Here is a 17,555-nt window from a genome sequence, read left to right on the forward strand (position 1 = left end):
GAAGATGTTAAGGGATGATATTATGGATTTTGGTCCAAAAAATCGATGTTTAAAAAATATTATTTTCTTGATCTACACAGTTTAATCTATGCTGTGTGTGAATTTTATCGTGATAGCAGCTTTAGAAATGCCTTTAAATTGTTAAACTGGTTAACTCTGCACTGGCCACTCCCACCTGAGGACCAGTATGGTGTTAGATATAATAAATACCTTGGTGATGGGGACTCCTATTCGTTCGAAGCTGTAACTGATAAAAATTCGTACAATACCACAATAGAAAAGCTGGAATGTGTTGGCACATCCAAAAAAGGCTTGGTGGTAGGCTTTGCCACTTGCTGAAAGAGAAGGAAGGTGAAGTACTTGAGAATGGAAAACCACTAGTAGGAAAAGGCAGGCTTACTCTGGAAGGAATTGATTCTCTTCAGTTATTTTATGGGAGAGCTATCAGGAAAAACAGACATAATTTAGAGGCAATGAGGTGGGCTGTATGGGCAATTTTTTCCATAAACTATCCACTGATGAAACACCAATACACAATTTGTGTCCAAAAGACGATTGGTGTAAATTCAGCAACAGAAATGAGACATATTCAAATAACCACTCATAACCAGAACTTGTTATGAATGCAATTAAGCCCACATTCAGGTTTCTTGCAGACCCTGTGTTATTGAGGAAGTGTCTACGTGGAAAGACACAAAATGCAAGTGAAAGCCTCATTACTTTAATATGAATTAGATGCTGTAGACTTGAAGTACTCAAAATGGGCGTCTGTGATGCTGTCTTATGTTTCAGTAACGGAAATACTGGCAGAATTGAAATGCTGAAGAGAGTTGGTATAGATCTTGGTGTGTTTACAACAAAAGCATTTTATAACATCGACGAGAGCAGGATCAAGAAAGCTAACAGATCAGTGTCTTAGCTGCAAATACAGGCCAGGCGGATTCGAAGAGGAGAGAAGAGAAACCTAGAGGATGAGGAGTATCAGAACGGAGGATTTTAAAATTAAGGTAAGTTTATTACATGTAGAAGTATGACAAGAAAATCTTTGAACTTCGTTTTCTCTGTTTTACATTTTTCATGTCATTAGAAGCCTTTTCTCAAAAAGTATATGCGCTAATGCTAAGAAATCGACACGCTATGTCACGTCAGTATCACGTCAATATTTCTCAGGAAGAATGTTTTGATGGGCCATTGACGGAGTCACGTGACATTTTGTTTAACTCAGCATAACGGCCCATGTAGACATACCTTAGGCAAACCATCAGCTTCTGCCTTAGTGATACCAGACGCCTAAATCTTGATTTTCTCTTCGTAATTGTTATTTGTATCTTGCTTAACAGGTAAAAAACTGCTGTCTCGACAGTATGAAATATTCATAGTTCCTCTAATGTGTTTATTATGAACTAGCTATAACGGAACAACGTTCTTTCGGCGTTGACGTGCCGTGTAGTATGGATGTTCAGGAATTCCTCTGATCGTCGATACTCAAAAACGTGACGGTTCCGTCATGGTGACGTTCTGAAAAGTGTTAATTCACTTTAAATTGGGATAAAATGGGACACCAGAAGAAATTGTGTAAATAATTTTACTCTGTGGAATAATAAAATTCCACAAAACCGTAACAACAGTTGAAATTTGTTTCCTTTTTTGTTGTCTCCTAGAAGTAAGCTGACATAATTCTCATTTTTTTTCTGCATTACGGGTCATGAGAACTGTTGCGACTGTATGTTTGTGGGAGAGTGTGAACCACAATGGAGCATCTGCAGGTCATAAAGGAGTTCATAAAGTGAAGCAGTGAGTGTGAATTACAACTATTCCTGGTATGCATAGATTTAGGGGATCGTTTTGACGCAATTCCAATGAAGTCTATGCTAACAGGTTTTGGAGTACAAGGTTTTGATGCTTCCTAAGTCAACATAGTGAAGGACATTACATTACATCAGTACAGCAGCTTCTATCAGGGTTTCTTGGATTGGGAGGGCGTTTAAGAATAAGGAAAAAAGGAGAACTATGGCAAGGAGATTCCATATCAGCAAAACTATTCTTAGCATTCTTACAGAAAGTCTTACCAAGTGAGGTGATCAGTTGGACTTACATTCAGGAACACAGTGACTGAAATTCCAGCCTGGCATCATCATTTTGGTTTTACATGATTTTCCTAAACAGCACAAGGATAATGGTGGAATGTATCCTTTGAAAAGTCATGGACAGTTTCCTTCCTTACATTTCCCAAATATGAACTTGTCGTACATCTCTAATGATTTTGGCATCAATGGAACACTAAACCATAATCTTCCCTTCTTTTCAGATGAAGTCTCCATATGCTTAGTCTGGGAAATAGAGGAATGAATGTGTTTTAATAGAACATTACAATACAAAGTGAAACTGAGTGCCTATATCTTGTAAACTAAATTAATTATCTAGTAGCTGTAAATGTATATGACATATCCAATATTGGCCTAAACATCGATCAAAGGATGAATGAATGATGGATAGATAAATAAAATATACTTAAACTATTTACATTTCACTGATAACAACAAAATTTGTTCTTTCTAGCGAAAACAAACTTCTACAACTAAAGAATAATCTTAACAGAGACAGCTGAAAGCAACGAACACAGTGAGAACTAAATATTACAAATTAACAATGCAGACATAGAACCAGCACATTAACAAGATCCTCTTGTAACTGAAATAGAAATTTTACACTTGTGTATATTATTGTATTTAAAAAAATGGTTCAAATGGCTCTGAGCACTATGGGACTTAACTTCTAGGGTCATCAGTCCCCTAGAACTTACTACTACTTAAACCTAACTAACCTAAGGAATCACACACATCCATGACCGAGGCAGGATTCGAACCTGCGACCATAGCGGTAGCTCGGTTCCAGACTGTAGCCCCTAGAACCGCTCGGCCACCCCGGTCGGCTATTGTATTCACTTACAGCTGTAGAATATAGGCTTTAAATTCGATAACCATTCAAAAATAGACTGTAGCTCACCAAGAAATGGAGAGAAGTATTATAGCAACAACAGAAGTGACAGAAAAATAAACAACAGAACAGAAAACAAACTGGAGTGGAAGACCTAACTTAGATGAAAATTAAATGTAGGTAAAAAATAAATAAGTAGCCAGGCAAATGGATGATAAAGAAAGATGAATGGATGATAAATAAAGAAATTCCTCGAGGTAAGGAAAGCCTGATGCAGTGATTTAATGGACCATGGGTAGGTGGCATTAGAAAACATGTAGGAGCAACATGGGTGCATGAGAATGAAGATTATATCTCATGGAAAAGTCTAGAGAAGCCTTTTTCAAAAAGTGGAAGTTAAATGGTAGCAACTGTTTCTGATGATGTGACACCATGCTTCCATATGGAAGGTATCCTTTTAATAACGATACACAGTATTTTCAGGACATAACTATTAGTTGTGCGATTTTATGCTGATTTAATATAAAATAGCTCTATTTAAGGACACACGTTTAACAGGAAAAGTTTGAGTGTGTAAGCATAAGAAAAGTTTGATCTTTTTCTTGTTAAATTTATTTAGTCTCTGTACTAGATGAACATCTCCATAGATCACAATCTATATGGCGCCACATTTAAAATGTCACATATACATTATGGCTGCAATTTGTGGGAAGAGTAATTATTGCAGTGAAGTGGTGGTGATATTTTTGCATTAGCTTCAAGTAACATTGGAAAATTGGCTTAAGCAATCCATTTGATAAGGTTTTACGTCATATACTCGTCCATCTGCATCTACATCATACTCCGCAAACCATCTAATGGTGTGTGTCGGAGGGTACTTTCGGTACCACTATCTGATCCCTCTAATCCTGTACCACTCGCGAATAGTGCTTGGGAAGAATGATTGTCGGTAACTGCCGGTATTGGTTCTAATTTCTCGAATTTTCTTCTCGTGATCAATACGCGTGATGTTTGTGGGGGAAGTAATGTGTTGTCTGACTCCTCCTGAAAGGTGTTGCCTCGAAATTTCATTAGTAAATCTCTCCATGATACACAACGTCTCTCTTGTAACGTCTGCGAGTGGAGTTTGTTTAGCATCTGTGTAACACTCTCTCGCCAGCTAAACGATCCCATGACGAAACGCGCCGCTCTTCGTTGGATTTCTCCATCTCCTCTATCAGTCCTACCTGATAGGGATCCCAGATAGATGAACAATACTCAAGAATCGGGCGAACAAGCGCCTTATAAGCCACTTCTTCCATGGATGAGGTACATTTCCTTAAGATTCTTCCGATGAATTTGAGTCTTGTGTCTACTTTTCCCTCTATTTGTTTTATACAGTCATTCCACTTAAGGTCGCTCTGGATAGTTACGCCTAGATATTTTACGCCAGACGCTGTCTCCAGCTGTGTCTCTTCAATAGTGTAGCTGTACAGTAGTGGATTTCTTTTCCTATGTATACGCAATATGTCACATTTATTTACGTTCAGGGTCAACTGCCAGAGCCAGCACCATTTATCAATTCTCTGCAGGTCGTTCTGCAAATTCTTACTATCTTCTGGCGTTGCTGCTTTGGTATAAACAACTGCTTCATCTGAAAATAGCCTTAAAGAGCATCAGACGCTTTCTACTAGATCATTTATATATATATATTGCGAACAGCAACGGTCTTATCACAGTTACCTGTGGTACTTCGGATATTACCTTTCCCTCTGTCGATTTAGTTCTGTTAAGAGCGACATGTTGAGTCTATCTGCAAGCAAGTCTTGAACTAATCGCAGGTCTGCTCCGATACTCCGTAAGCCCCTATTTTTTCATTAAACGGCAATGCAGGACGATGTCAAATGCCTTTCTGAAGTCAAGGAACACGGCATGTGCGCCGTTGTCCACTGCGCTGTGGATCTCATAGAGGAAAATAGCGAGTTTAGTTTCGCAGAATCTCTGTTTACGGAATTCACGTTGATTTTTATAGAGGAGTTGTTTATTTTCCAAAAATGTCATAATTCGTCAGCATAAAACATGTTCCATAATTCTACAACAGTTTGACATCGACGATATAGGTCTATAGTTGTGTGGATCTGTTTTACGGCCTTTCTTAAAAACGGGAATGACCTTAGCTTTTTTCCAGTCGTTAGGTACCTTTCGTTGCTCAAGCGATCTACGATAAATTACTGCTAGAAAGGGAGCAAGTTCTTTGCATAATCTTTATAGAATCTTATAGGTATCTCATCTGGTCCTGAGACCTTTCCACTACTAAGCGATTGTAGTTGCTTTTCAATTCCGCGATCGGTTATCTCAATATCTGCCATTTCGATGTTCGCACGACGATTGAAAGGGGGGACAATGTTACGATCTTCCGCGGTAAAACAACTTCGGAGGACTGAATTCAGTATTTCGGCTTTCTCTCTGTTACGTTCCGTTTCGGTGCCGGTGCGGTCGCTGAGAGAATGAATAGATGATTTTGACCCACTTACTGATTTTACATATGACCAAAATCTCTTAGGATTTTTACACAGGTCGGTTGACAACGTCTTACTTTTGAAATCATTGAACGCTTCTCTCATTGCTCTCCATACGCTAATTTCCTCTTCGTTCAGCTTTTATTTATCGGCTAGGTTTTTACTTCTCTTGAATCTGAGATGAAGTGCTCTTTGTTTACGTACCGCTTTTCTAACACGGCTACTAAACCATGGTGGATCTTTCCCATTCCATAAAACTTTACTCGGAACATATTTGTCTAGGGCATATTGAACGACGCCTTTGAATTTTTTCCACTTGTTCTCCACATCTTCGTCCTCATCACCGAATATTTGGTGCTGTCTGCTAAGATATTCTGAAATTCGCCCTGTCACCCTTGCTGAGCAAATATGAGTATATCTTACTACCTTCTTAACATTCCTTGTAGGGCCCGTTGTCATAGATGCTGTCACAGCCTTAAGATCGCTGATACCTTCCTCTACATTGACTGATTCGAGAAGTTCAGGTCTGTTTGTTGCCAAGAGGTCTAAGACATTACCCTCACGCGTTGGTTTTCTAACCATCTGCTCAAGGTAATTTTCGGACAAGACATCCAGAACAATGCCACATGATTCCCTGTCTCTGGCACCAATTTTGATGGCATAACACTCCCAATCTACAGACCTGGCAAGTTGAAGTCACCCCCTATTACAACGGAATGATCAGGAAAATTACTAATGATATTCTGCAAGCTCTACAACTACAGATCCTGATCCAGGTGGTCTATGAAAGCATTCGATCACCATTTTTGATCGTTCTTTGATACTCAGCTTCACCCAGATTAATTCACATTCGGAATCCGCGATAACCTTGCTAGATTTTATCGAGTTCTTTACTGCAATAAACACGCCGCCACCATTGGCGACTAACCTATCCTTACGATAAACATTTCAGTCTGAACTTAGGATTTCATTGTAATTGACGTCTTGCTTCAACCAGCTTTTTGTTCCCAATACTGTCTGTGCATTATAACCTTCAATAAGCGATACTAATTGTGGGACCTTTCCTGCAGTTTACTAAAATCATCTTTTCTATCTCTGACATGCGGGGAACAAGATTCTCTCGGTCTCTGTGGCTGATTTAACAGGCAAATAGTGTTTACTCCCAAGGGAGGGGTCCTATAACCTAAAAAAGCCGCATGTGCACGCAACACATACTCCGCTACCCTAATAGCCGCTTCCTGCGTGTAGTGCTCGCGTGACATATTAAGGGGAACCCTACAATTCAGCACCCGATAGCGGAGGTCAAGAAATTCGCATCCGATATCGTCGCAGAGCCGTCTGAGGCTCTGGTTTGGACCTTCCTCACTGCTCCAAACCAGAGGACCGCGATCAACCCTGGATACGATGCTACAGATAGACAGCTTAGCCTGCACCCCATGTGCTTTGCTAGTTGCCTTCACCAAATCAGCCAGCCACCGAAAGGAACCAAGGATGGTCTCAGAACCCAAGCGGCAGGCGTCATTCGTGCCGACACGTGCCACTACATGCAGCCGGTTGCACCAAGCGCACTCGATAGCCGCTGGCAGGGCCTCCTCCGCATCCCAGATGAGACCTCTCGGCAAATATACCGAATACACACTGGAATTCTTTCTCGCCTTGCCTGCTATCTCCTGAGCAGCTCCATCATTGGAGCTCCTAATGACTAGCATACCCACCCTCTGTACTTGTCCGGAATGGGCTGGAAAATAGATCGCTGGCCCAACAGGAGAGGCATCCCGTGCAGGCTCAGAGCTATCATCAACACTGGGAAGCACCTCGTACCTGTTCCTAAGACATAGGGAGCCAGCTGCACGGCCTGCTCCCTCTTTCGCTGTCTTCCACCCACTCTGGAGTGAGGACAGACCAGTCAGATGTTACGTATCGGAAGCCGCATGACGTGTGGGTCCCCAGGGGATTCCAGTGACACCTTTGTCATTGCCCCCGATGTCACCGCAACTTCGAGCATTAGCTAGAAGCTTGTCAACGGAAGCCAACGCAACTTCCAGCTGTTTACAGACAGTACCCAACTCAGCTTGTGCTGGTCACAGCACGCACTGTCCCTAGCCATATCGTATTGTGTATAAAACAGATATAAGGTCTCAAATGGCGCTACTTCATTGTAATGTTATGATACAAATATCAGTTAACTGTCAACAATTATAGAACTCAGGTACTCACTGATAGTTTCAAATTGAATGCACTATCATTCACAGAAGTATTCCTACAATCTTCCATTTTATGATTATTATCCTTTATACTTTGTATGAAATGTTCACAGTTCTCTCATCTGTAAATGCACAGTAGGTGCAAGTTTTATAACGTTTTCGGGAATCTGAGACCAAATTAGCAAAGAAAACGATATAGACACTGGTACAAGTTACCCCTGTGACTCTGCAATGTGAAACTCATATTAAACAGTTGCACAAATCCACCTTTTTTCTTCCTTATGAACCCCAATGAAAATGTTAGCAAATAAATTATGTTAGACTTCCGGAAATGTGCTTTGATCTCAGTGTGGATTGTTTCCTCTGTGCCATGGACTGGGAATGACCCAATGGTACGCAGACACATAGAACCTCAACATATAGCATTTATTTTATACATCACGATACAGGAATGTCTTACAATCGTCATCGCTTGGTGCAAACTAACTGTTTCAGAAGTAGACACTTCACTGTGCACTGCTATCACTGGATTGTGAAACTCTTTTGTGCACTGTTCCCACAGACAAGTAATAAAATTGGTGATTAATATTTTAAAAATTGTTACTTAATGACAAATTAAGGTATTAAATGTTTGCAGTTTTTTCATCTGACTTCCAGAAAACAAAATATGTAATTTTGTTTGTGGCATTTGTAGAAACTCAGTCTGTTTTGCAATTTCCCTAAAAAGTTAACACTTTAGATCTTGTTACTTTAATAAATAAAAGCGTCCAGTAATTTTTATAAGTAATCCTGCAAAAAAAGCTTAACAATATGCTTCTTCATTAAAACATTTAGAAGTCAGTAATGGAAACTAAAATAATCGAAATATTAAAAATTTGCCAAGCATTCCATGAAGTTCCATTGCCAGGAGCTAGTCCATTTAATTATTTCACATTCTTTTGATTTTATATTTCAAATTTATAAAAACTGCAGTGTTTAGACTTTTACATTTCACTTGGTTTGTATTTTTACACAGGACAGGAAAGGGGTGAAAGAGTCTTTCAACTAGAAGGTCTTTCAGGTGTTCAATACAAATTTATAGTTAGAAAAATTAAATGAAAATTCTGTAATTTGAATGTCCATTTATTATTTTTGAAGTAGTTAAATGATTCAGAAATCTCCATAAATTTTTATTTTATTGTGGATAAGATTGTTCAACCAACATTTTTGGGTTTTCTCAGTCCAACAGAGCAGCATCTCCATCAAAATTTATCCATATCTTAAGTCACAACAGAATAGTTCCCATTCTTTGAGAAGATGAAAACAATTTGATAAAAGAAATTAGATCAAGGTGATGATTTTGTGGAATGTACTTCATTTTTGCAACTTCTGACAGTGTTACGCTATTTATTTCTAATCTTCATATAAAGTATTGATGTTGTAAGACTTTGTTGTTTTATTATCACCACCACTGCACACTAGCAACTGATCATTAGAGCAAGACAAAGTGATGTAGTGCAGTGGTTAGCACACTGCACTCACTTTCAGGAGGATGACGATTCAAATCTATCTCTGGCCATCCAGAATTAGGTTTTTCGTGATTTCCGTGAATCACTCCAGAAAACTGCTGGGAGGGTCATTTGAAAGGGTGTGGCTGATCCCTTCCCCATCCTGGAAACCGTCTGAGCTTTTGTTCCTTCTTTAATGACCTCACTGTCGACAGGACATTAATTAAGTATCTTGCTGGATCTTTGTCTGCTCCACTAACTTAAATTTCAGGTACTACAGTGAAAAACGTATTATCATCTTTTATGTTCAAAAAATCTGCCAAAAGTGAGTTGAAACAATTATTATATGCATATAAATATTCAGTCTCGTTGGGATCATGATATTTGAGTGCATATGAAATACATCCCCCCCAGTGAACCATGGACCTTGCCATTGGTGGGGAGGCTTAAGTGCCTCAGCGATACAGATGGCTGTACCGTAGGTGCAACCACAACAGAGGGGTATCTGTTGAGAGGCCAGACAAACGTGTGGTTCCTGAAGAGGGGCGGCAGCCTTTTCAGTAGTTGCAGGGGCAACAGTCTGGATGATTGACTGATCTGGCCTTGTAACACTAACCAAAATGGCCTTGCTGTGCTGGTACTGCGAACGGCTGAAAGCAAGGGGAAACTACAGCCGTAATTTTTCCCGAGGGCATGCAGCTTTACTGTATGATTAAATGATGATGGCGTCCTCTTGGGTAACATAGTCCAGAGGTAAAATAGTCCCCCATTCGGATCTCCGGGCGGGGACTACTTAAGAGGATATCGTTATCAGGAGAAAGAAAACTGGGGTTCTACGGATCGGAGTGTGGAATGTCAGATCCCTTAGATATAGTGGGAATTAGTGAAGTTCGGTGGCAGGAGGAACAAGACTTTTGGTCAGGTGAATACAGGGTTATAAATACAAAATCAAATAGGGATAAGCTACTACAAACAGCATAGTGCATGCATTATTGTGGCTAAGATAGACATGAAGACCACGCCTACTACAGTAGTACAAGTTTATATGCCAACTAGCTCTGCAGAAGATGAAGAAATTGAAGAAATGTATGATGAGATAAAAGAAATTATTCAGGTAGTGAAGGGAGACGAAAATTTAATAGTCATGGGTGACTGGAATTCGAGAGTAGGAAAAGGGAGAGAAGGAAACAGTAGGTGAATATGGATTGGGATTAAGAAATGAAAGAGGAAGCCGCCTGGTAGAATTTTGCACAGAGCATAACTTAATCATAGCTAACACTTGGTTCAAGAATCATTAAAGAAGGTTGTATACATGGAAGAATCCTGGAGATACTATAAGGTATCAGATAGATTATATAATGGTAAGAGAGAGATTTAGGAACCAGATTTTAAATTGTAAGACATTTTCAGGGGCAGATGTGGACTCTGACCACAATCTATTGGTTATGAACTGTAGATTAAGACTGAAGAAACTGCAAAAAGGTGGGAATTTAAGGAGATGGGACCTGGATAAACTGACTAAACCAGAGGTTGTACAGAGTTTCAGGGAGAGCATAAGGGAACAATTGACAGAAATGGGGGAAAGAAATACAGTAGAAGAAGAATGGGTAGCTCTGAGGGATGAAGTAGTGAAGGCAGCAGAGGATCAAGTAGGCAAAAAGACGAGGGCTAGTAGAAATCCATGGGTAACAGAAGAAATATTGAATTTAATTGATGAAAGGAGAAAATATAAAAATGCAGTAAATGAAACAGGCAAAAAGGAATACAAACGTCTCAAAAACGAGATCGCCAGGAAGTGCAAAATGGCTAAGCAGGGATGGCTAGAGGACAAGGCTTATCTCACTAGCGGCAAGATAGATACTGCCTACAGGAAAATTAAAGAGACCTTTGGAGAAAAGAGAGACACTTGTCTGAATATCAAGAGCTCAGATGGAAACCCAGTTTTAAGCAAAGAAGGGAAAGCAGAAAGGTGGAAGGAGTATATAGAGGGTCTGTACAGGGGCGATGTACTTGAGGACAATATTATAGAAATGGGAGAGGATGTAGATGAAGATGAAATGGGAGATACGGTACTGCGTGAAGAATTTGACAGAGCACTGAAAGACCTGAGTCGAAACAAGGCTCCGGGAGTAGACAACATTCCATTAGAACTACTGACGGCCTTGGGAGAGCCAGTCCTGACAAAACTCTACTGTCTGGTGAGCAAGATGTATGAGACAGGCAAAATACCCTCAGACTTAAAGAAGAATACAGTAAGTCCAACCCCAAAGAAAGCAGGTGTTGACAGATGCGAAAATTACCGAACTATGAGTTTAATAAGTCACAGCTGCAAAATACTAACGCGAATTCTTTACAGACAAATGAAAAAACTGGTAGAAGCCGACCTCGGGGAAGATCAGTTTGGATTCCATAGAAATGTTGGAACACGTGATGCAATACTGACCTTACGACTTGTCTTAGAAGAAATATTAAGGAAAGGCAAACCTACGTTTCTAGCATTTGTAGACTTAGAGAAAGGTTTGACAATGTTGACTGGAATATTCTCTTTCAAATTCTAAAGGTGGCAGGGGTAAAATACAGGGAGCGAAAGGCTATTTACAATTTGTACAGAAACCAGATGGCAGTTATAAGAGTCGAGGGGCACAAAAGGGAAGCAGTGGTTGGGAAGGGAGTGAGACAGTGTTGTAGCCCCTGTATTCAATCTGTATATTGATCAAGCATTAAAGGAAACAAAAGAAAAGTTCGGAGTAGGCATTAAAATCCACGGAGAAGAAATAAAAACTTTGAGGGTCGCCGATGACATTGTAATTGAGTCAGAGACAGCAAAGGACTTGGAAGAGCAGTTGAACGGAATGGACAGTGTCTTGAAAGGAGGGTACAAGATGAACATCAACAGAAGCAAAACGAGGATAATGGAATGTAGTCGAATTAAGTCTAGTGATGCTGAGGGAATTATATCAGGAAATGAGACACTTAAAGTAGTAAATGAGTTTTGCAGTTTGGGGAGCAAAATAACTGATTATGGTTGAAGTATAGAGGATATAAAATGTATACTGGCAATGGCAAGAAATGCGTTTCTGAAGAAGAGAAATCTGTTAACATCGAGTATAGATTTAAGTGTCAGGAAGTCATTTCTGAAAGTATTTGTATGGAGTGTAGCCATGTATGGAAGTGAAACATGAATGGTAAATAGTTTGGACAAGAAGAGAATAGAAGCTTTCGAAATGTGGTGCTACAGAAGAATCCTGAAGATTAGATGGGTAGATCACATAACTGATGAGGAGGTATTGAATAGAACTGGGGAGGAGTTTGTGGCTCGACTTGACTAGAAGAAGGGATCGCTTGGTAGGACATGTTCTGAGGCATCAAGGGATCACAAATTTAGCACTGGAGGGCAGTGTGGAGGATAAAAATCTTAGAGGGAGATCAAGAGATGAATACACTAAGCAAGATTCAGAAGGATGTAGGTTGCAGTAAGTACTGGGAGACGAGGAAGCTTGCACAGGATAGAGTAGCATGGAGAGCTGAATCAAACCAGTCTCAGGGCTGAAGACCACAACAACAACAACATGTAGAGGAACAACAATATTCTAGGGAACTAAAAGCAACAATGACCCTTAAAATCGTGATATAAGGTAATACATTATTCCAGTATTTAACGTTACAATTCTTTGTTTGAAGTATTTGTACCTACTATCTATGATGATGAGATAGTGAAGTCCAGTGGTAGAGATTACTGGTGACATCACAGTCTAAAATATGGACTGTGATTCTATAGCGCAGGGATCTCCATAGTGCAGTTGAAGAAGTTGTGTCAAATGTTGCAGGTAAGCAGAGAACAGTGCCCCCTCTCTGTTGAACCTTTTTTAGTGGAACACAGCAAGATGAAAAAGCCCATAAGATAAGTAGTGTAAACGATACTACAGCTTCTCGCCAAATGTTCTCTCTGAAGGGAATAACAATTTCGAGATTAAAATTTACTTCCCAAACATTAAAGGAGTAACAAATAAAGAATGTTTGGTGAACAGTTTTGGACTAAAGAATTAATTTTATATTTTTGTTTGAATGAACATGGGCTACAGAGGGTGAACTTACAGTCGTCAACCTTAATGGTTGTGGTATAGCAAATGGTTACTGTAGAAAATTGCATATAAGAGGTGGTGTAGCAATCTGTATTAACCAGTCATTCAGTTGCTCCATTAATAGGATAGATCGAGAGTACTTGTGCAACAAACAGAATTTTGAAGTTACTGGTATAGTTATTGACAGCTTTGAATTAGTTATAATATTCTTGCACAGGTCACCTTATGATATCACCAGTGTATTTCTAGAAAAACTGCTCATAATGTTAGATGTACCTAGAGAGACAAAATGGCTGCACATGACACTGTTATAGGTGGAGAGCTGAATGTGGTGTCATTGAACTAAAAAATCTTGAAAGAGACCACAGTTTGCACTTTATCAAAAATAGACACACAAGGGATGAAACATGTCCTGACATCTTTTTGTCTATTTTAAAAGTACAGAGGAATCTAGTGATATGACAATATTTCCATTTTCAGATCATGATTCTGTATCTTTAAATTATATAATTAGATTCTCTGCTGATACAAGTAATACTGCAAGGCCTGTCCCAAAAGTTGTAGTCGCCAGATCTGACACAAATGATAATATTATCTGGTTTCGTAATTCCCATGCTGACAGAGACTGGTTTGGCCAATGTTATGGTGACACACATTATAAGTCATGTAATAATTTGTCAGCGAAGCTAATATTTGAAAAAGCTTTAAAGAATTTTTGACACAATTTAATGAGAACTTTTCCATAAAGAAATGCAAAATAATTGACAAAGACTTCAAAAGTAAGGTTGCAAATAAAAAAAATCCGTGGTATACTGAACAAAAAAGCCGAAAAACCGTTTTATGCTATTGTACAATGTTTGTAAAAGACTGAGGACTGACCTTGCCAGATTAGTCTACGTTAAATATTGGAACTAGTATGAAAAAGCCATTGTGGATGCCAAAAATGCACACAATCTCAGCAGTATTGAGAATTCCACCAATAATTGCAAAGCCACGTGGAAACTAATAGATAGTAAAGGTAAAAATAAAGAAAGAAGAAAATTAGTATACCTATCCAAAAATTCTATGATTTTTTATTAAACAAGCTGAAGAAGCAGAGAAAGCTATTGTCAAACCTGATAATATAGTTCATCAGAGATTCTATCAAAAAATGTTTGTAAATCACCTGGAAACGCAAACATGTCTGGCTTCTCCGAGCTCTCGCCTAGTCTCGTCCTCAAAGTAGCAAAACAACTAAAACAATCAGACAGTGTAGATATATGTGACACATCTTGCAACATGTTAATGAAAGTAATACATTGTATTGTATATTCTTTAACATAAACAAGTGTATATCTGATTGATATTTTCCAGGTGAGCTAGGGTTGTGTAGGATAGTTCCACTACATAAAAAAATTTAGAGGCCAATTTCTGCAGACTAGGCTTTTCAAGTACTGGAACAGGTAATTTATTAACAGTTATCTGTCTACTTTGAAAATCTGGGAACAATTAGTGAATCACAGTATGGTTTTAAGAAAAAAGGCTTTGCTTAAGTCAGTTTTTGTGATCTGAGTAAAGCTTTTGACTGTGCAGAGCACACACCACTTCTGGAAAAAAGGAATTCTATGGCATTTAAGGTAACAGCCTTGAACTATTAAAACCATGTCTACAGAACAGTAGGATATTTGTCTGTGTTGGCAAGGAAATATTGAGTGTAGAACAAGGTAAGGCAAATGTTTCACAAGGATCTGTACTGGGCCCTTCTAATCCTAATAACGATTAATGATCTGCCTGTAAAGACAATGGATCAAGCATGCAAACTTTTTGGAGCAAATGACATCTTACTGAATAATAAGGAAACACAGCACATGGTTTTTAAACTGAAAGGCAAACTCAAATCAAATGATCCTAGTTATTTTAAGTTTTTGGGGCTATATGTAGATGATAAATTATCTTGGGATCATCATGTACAATACATTAGTGACAAGCTGTAAGGAGTAACCTATATAAGAAGGTAACTTATGGATTGTGTACCTGAAAATATGTTAGAACATCCTATTTTTCTTTGTTCCAAAGCACAGTAACATATCGTATTATTTTATGGGAACAGCTAGTTGTGTGCAGAACATCTTAATACTGGAGAAGAAAGCTATTAGGGTGATTACTGGTTCTTCTTATAAGGCATACTGTAAACTATTGTTTTGCGACCGAAAGATTATGACTGTAATAAATATATACGTGTACTATGATTTAATTTACACAAAATAGACATTACCAGAAACAAAATGTGGAGAAAATGTACATTTTTACAATACGAGAGGGAAAAGTTGCATTTATACTCTATACTAGAGATGTGAAAATCACCAAACGGTTATGAACTCACGTTGCACAAATTATTAGAAGGATTCCACAGCCTGTACAAGAATTACTTGAACAAGCCTCCAAATAAATACTGTATGACTGATTAGTTACCCACCCATTCTATGACATAAATGAATGTTTCAACTCTAATATAATATTATGACACTAACAATAAGCCTGTTATTTCTCTTAAATTATCAGTTGTGTTGTATTATATGTGTCACTTCTATTGCTGTAAAGGCCAAATGACAATAAAATTATTATTATCTGGATGTCGAAATCCAGCTGTCTGCAAGTGCCAGCCAAAGAAGTTTGTATTTCGTTTCTTACATAATTACAATATGGCTGCCACAAACTGTCATGAGAGCACAAAATAAAAATACATTTCGAATCTGCTCCCAGATCAGTCTGCTACATCACATTTTGATCTAAAGTTCAAAGCTAGAAACGGGTAAAGACTCTTCATCACATACAGACTGTTGGTAATTATTATGTAACGGCAACGTGGCGGTCTATGGAGATGACAAGAATCTGCAGGCATGGAGAAGCTTCATGCTCTGAGACCAGAAATCTACATCTAGGTAGGATAGAGGTCACTGAGGGCTGTTCGTAAAATCTCGGGATAAAACTGGGGATAGCTAACTTAATGATAGGCTAACCATGAGTTAACTTGGACTGCATGTTGTATGACACCATTTTATACATTGGTTAGTTATTCATGAAATAGTGTTCATGTCCAGTTAAGTTGGCAACAAATGAAGAGCACTCTGGGTGGTTTCACATACATCATTTCATATTTACTTTGTCATCAGAAATAGCGCGTCATGTATGAGTAGTAAGTGTTCTGTATTGCAAAACTATTCACTTGTGGGTACTTTGAGACAGGTAGATATTGCAAATACGTTCAATAGCGTAGTATAAAACTAAAAAACTGCTGTAGTCTCATTCAATGAAAATATTAGTGTAAAACATTTAACTAAATTGGTAGGATACTTATACAAGGGTTGGAACTTTAATAGTGGCAACCATTTATTTACAGGTCGTGTTGAAAGTTTTACCGACCTTCAAAGTAGTCACCAGCATTATGTGTAACCCATTGCTATTGATATGGAAGTCGTAGGATATTCTTAGCAGTGCCAGTTAAGTGTTTCCTTCAGTTTAGAAATCGTGTTAACTCACGAGGGCTTAAGTCAGGGGAGCGCAGTAGTCACACAAATCAGTAACAGCTTGCACTGTACGTGCTTGAGCATTTTCCTGCAAAATGATGGTCAAGTCCTTCAGAAAGTGTCATCACTTCTGTCTCTAAGCTGGTCATAGGTTGTGTTCTAAAAATGAACAGCATAGAGGCAAAAGTGATGACACTTTCTGCAGGACCTGACCATCATTTTGCAGGAAAATGCTTAAGCACGTACAGTGCAAGCTGTTACTGATTTGTCTGACTGATAGGGCTGCTAAGTGCTACACCACCTACTGCACTCCCCTGACTTAAGCCCTCGTGAGCTCAACTCGATTTCTAAACTGAAGGAAACACTTCACGGCATTCACTTCAGAGCTGCTACAAATTCGTCAGGCAGTAGACTGCGCCGCTCGAACTGTCAGTACAACTGGCACTGCTAAGAGTATCCTACGACTTCCACATTGCTAGCAACGGTTTATACACAATTCTGATGACTACTTTGAAGGTCAGTAAAACTTTGAAACACGTATCTATTTTGTCTGAGCTGTAAATAAATAGTTGCCATTATTAAAGCTCCAGACCTAGTATGTATCATTATATAATGATATATCTTGAAATTAGTTAAAGATTAGGTATTAATTGTTTGACCAGTAAGAGATCTTCCTAGGATTCTGAATAAAGCATGGGAAAAATATGCAACATGTTCGCTCATAAGTAACTTCCTATAGATCGACAGAGCAGCTATTACAGATGCATGATTTTTTATTTTAATTTTTTTAAAGAAAGAAACACGTAAATATAATCTCCAGAAAATGTAGCAGAGACTACAA

The sequence above is a fragment of the Schistocerca americana genome, chromosome 4 (assembly GCF_021461395.2).
Source record: "Schistocerca americana isolate TAMUIC-IGC-003095 chromosome 4, iqSchAmer2.1, whole genome shotgun sequence".
Classification (NCBI taxonomy): domain Eukaryota; kingdom Metazoa; phylum Arthropoda; class Insecta; order Orthoptera; family Acrididae; genus Schistocerca; species Schistocerca americana.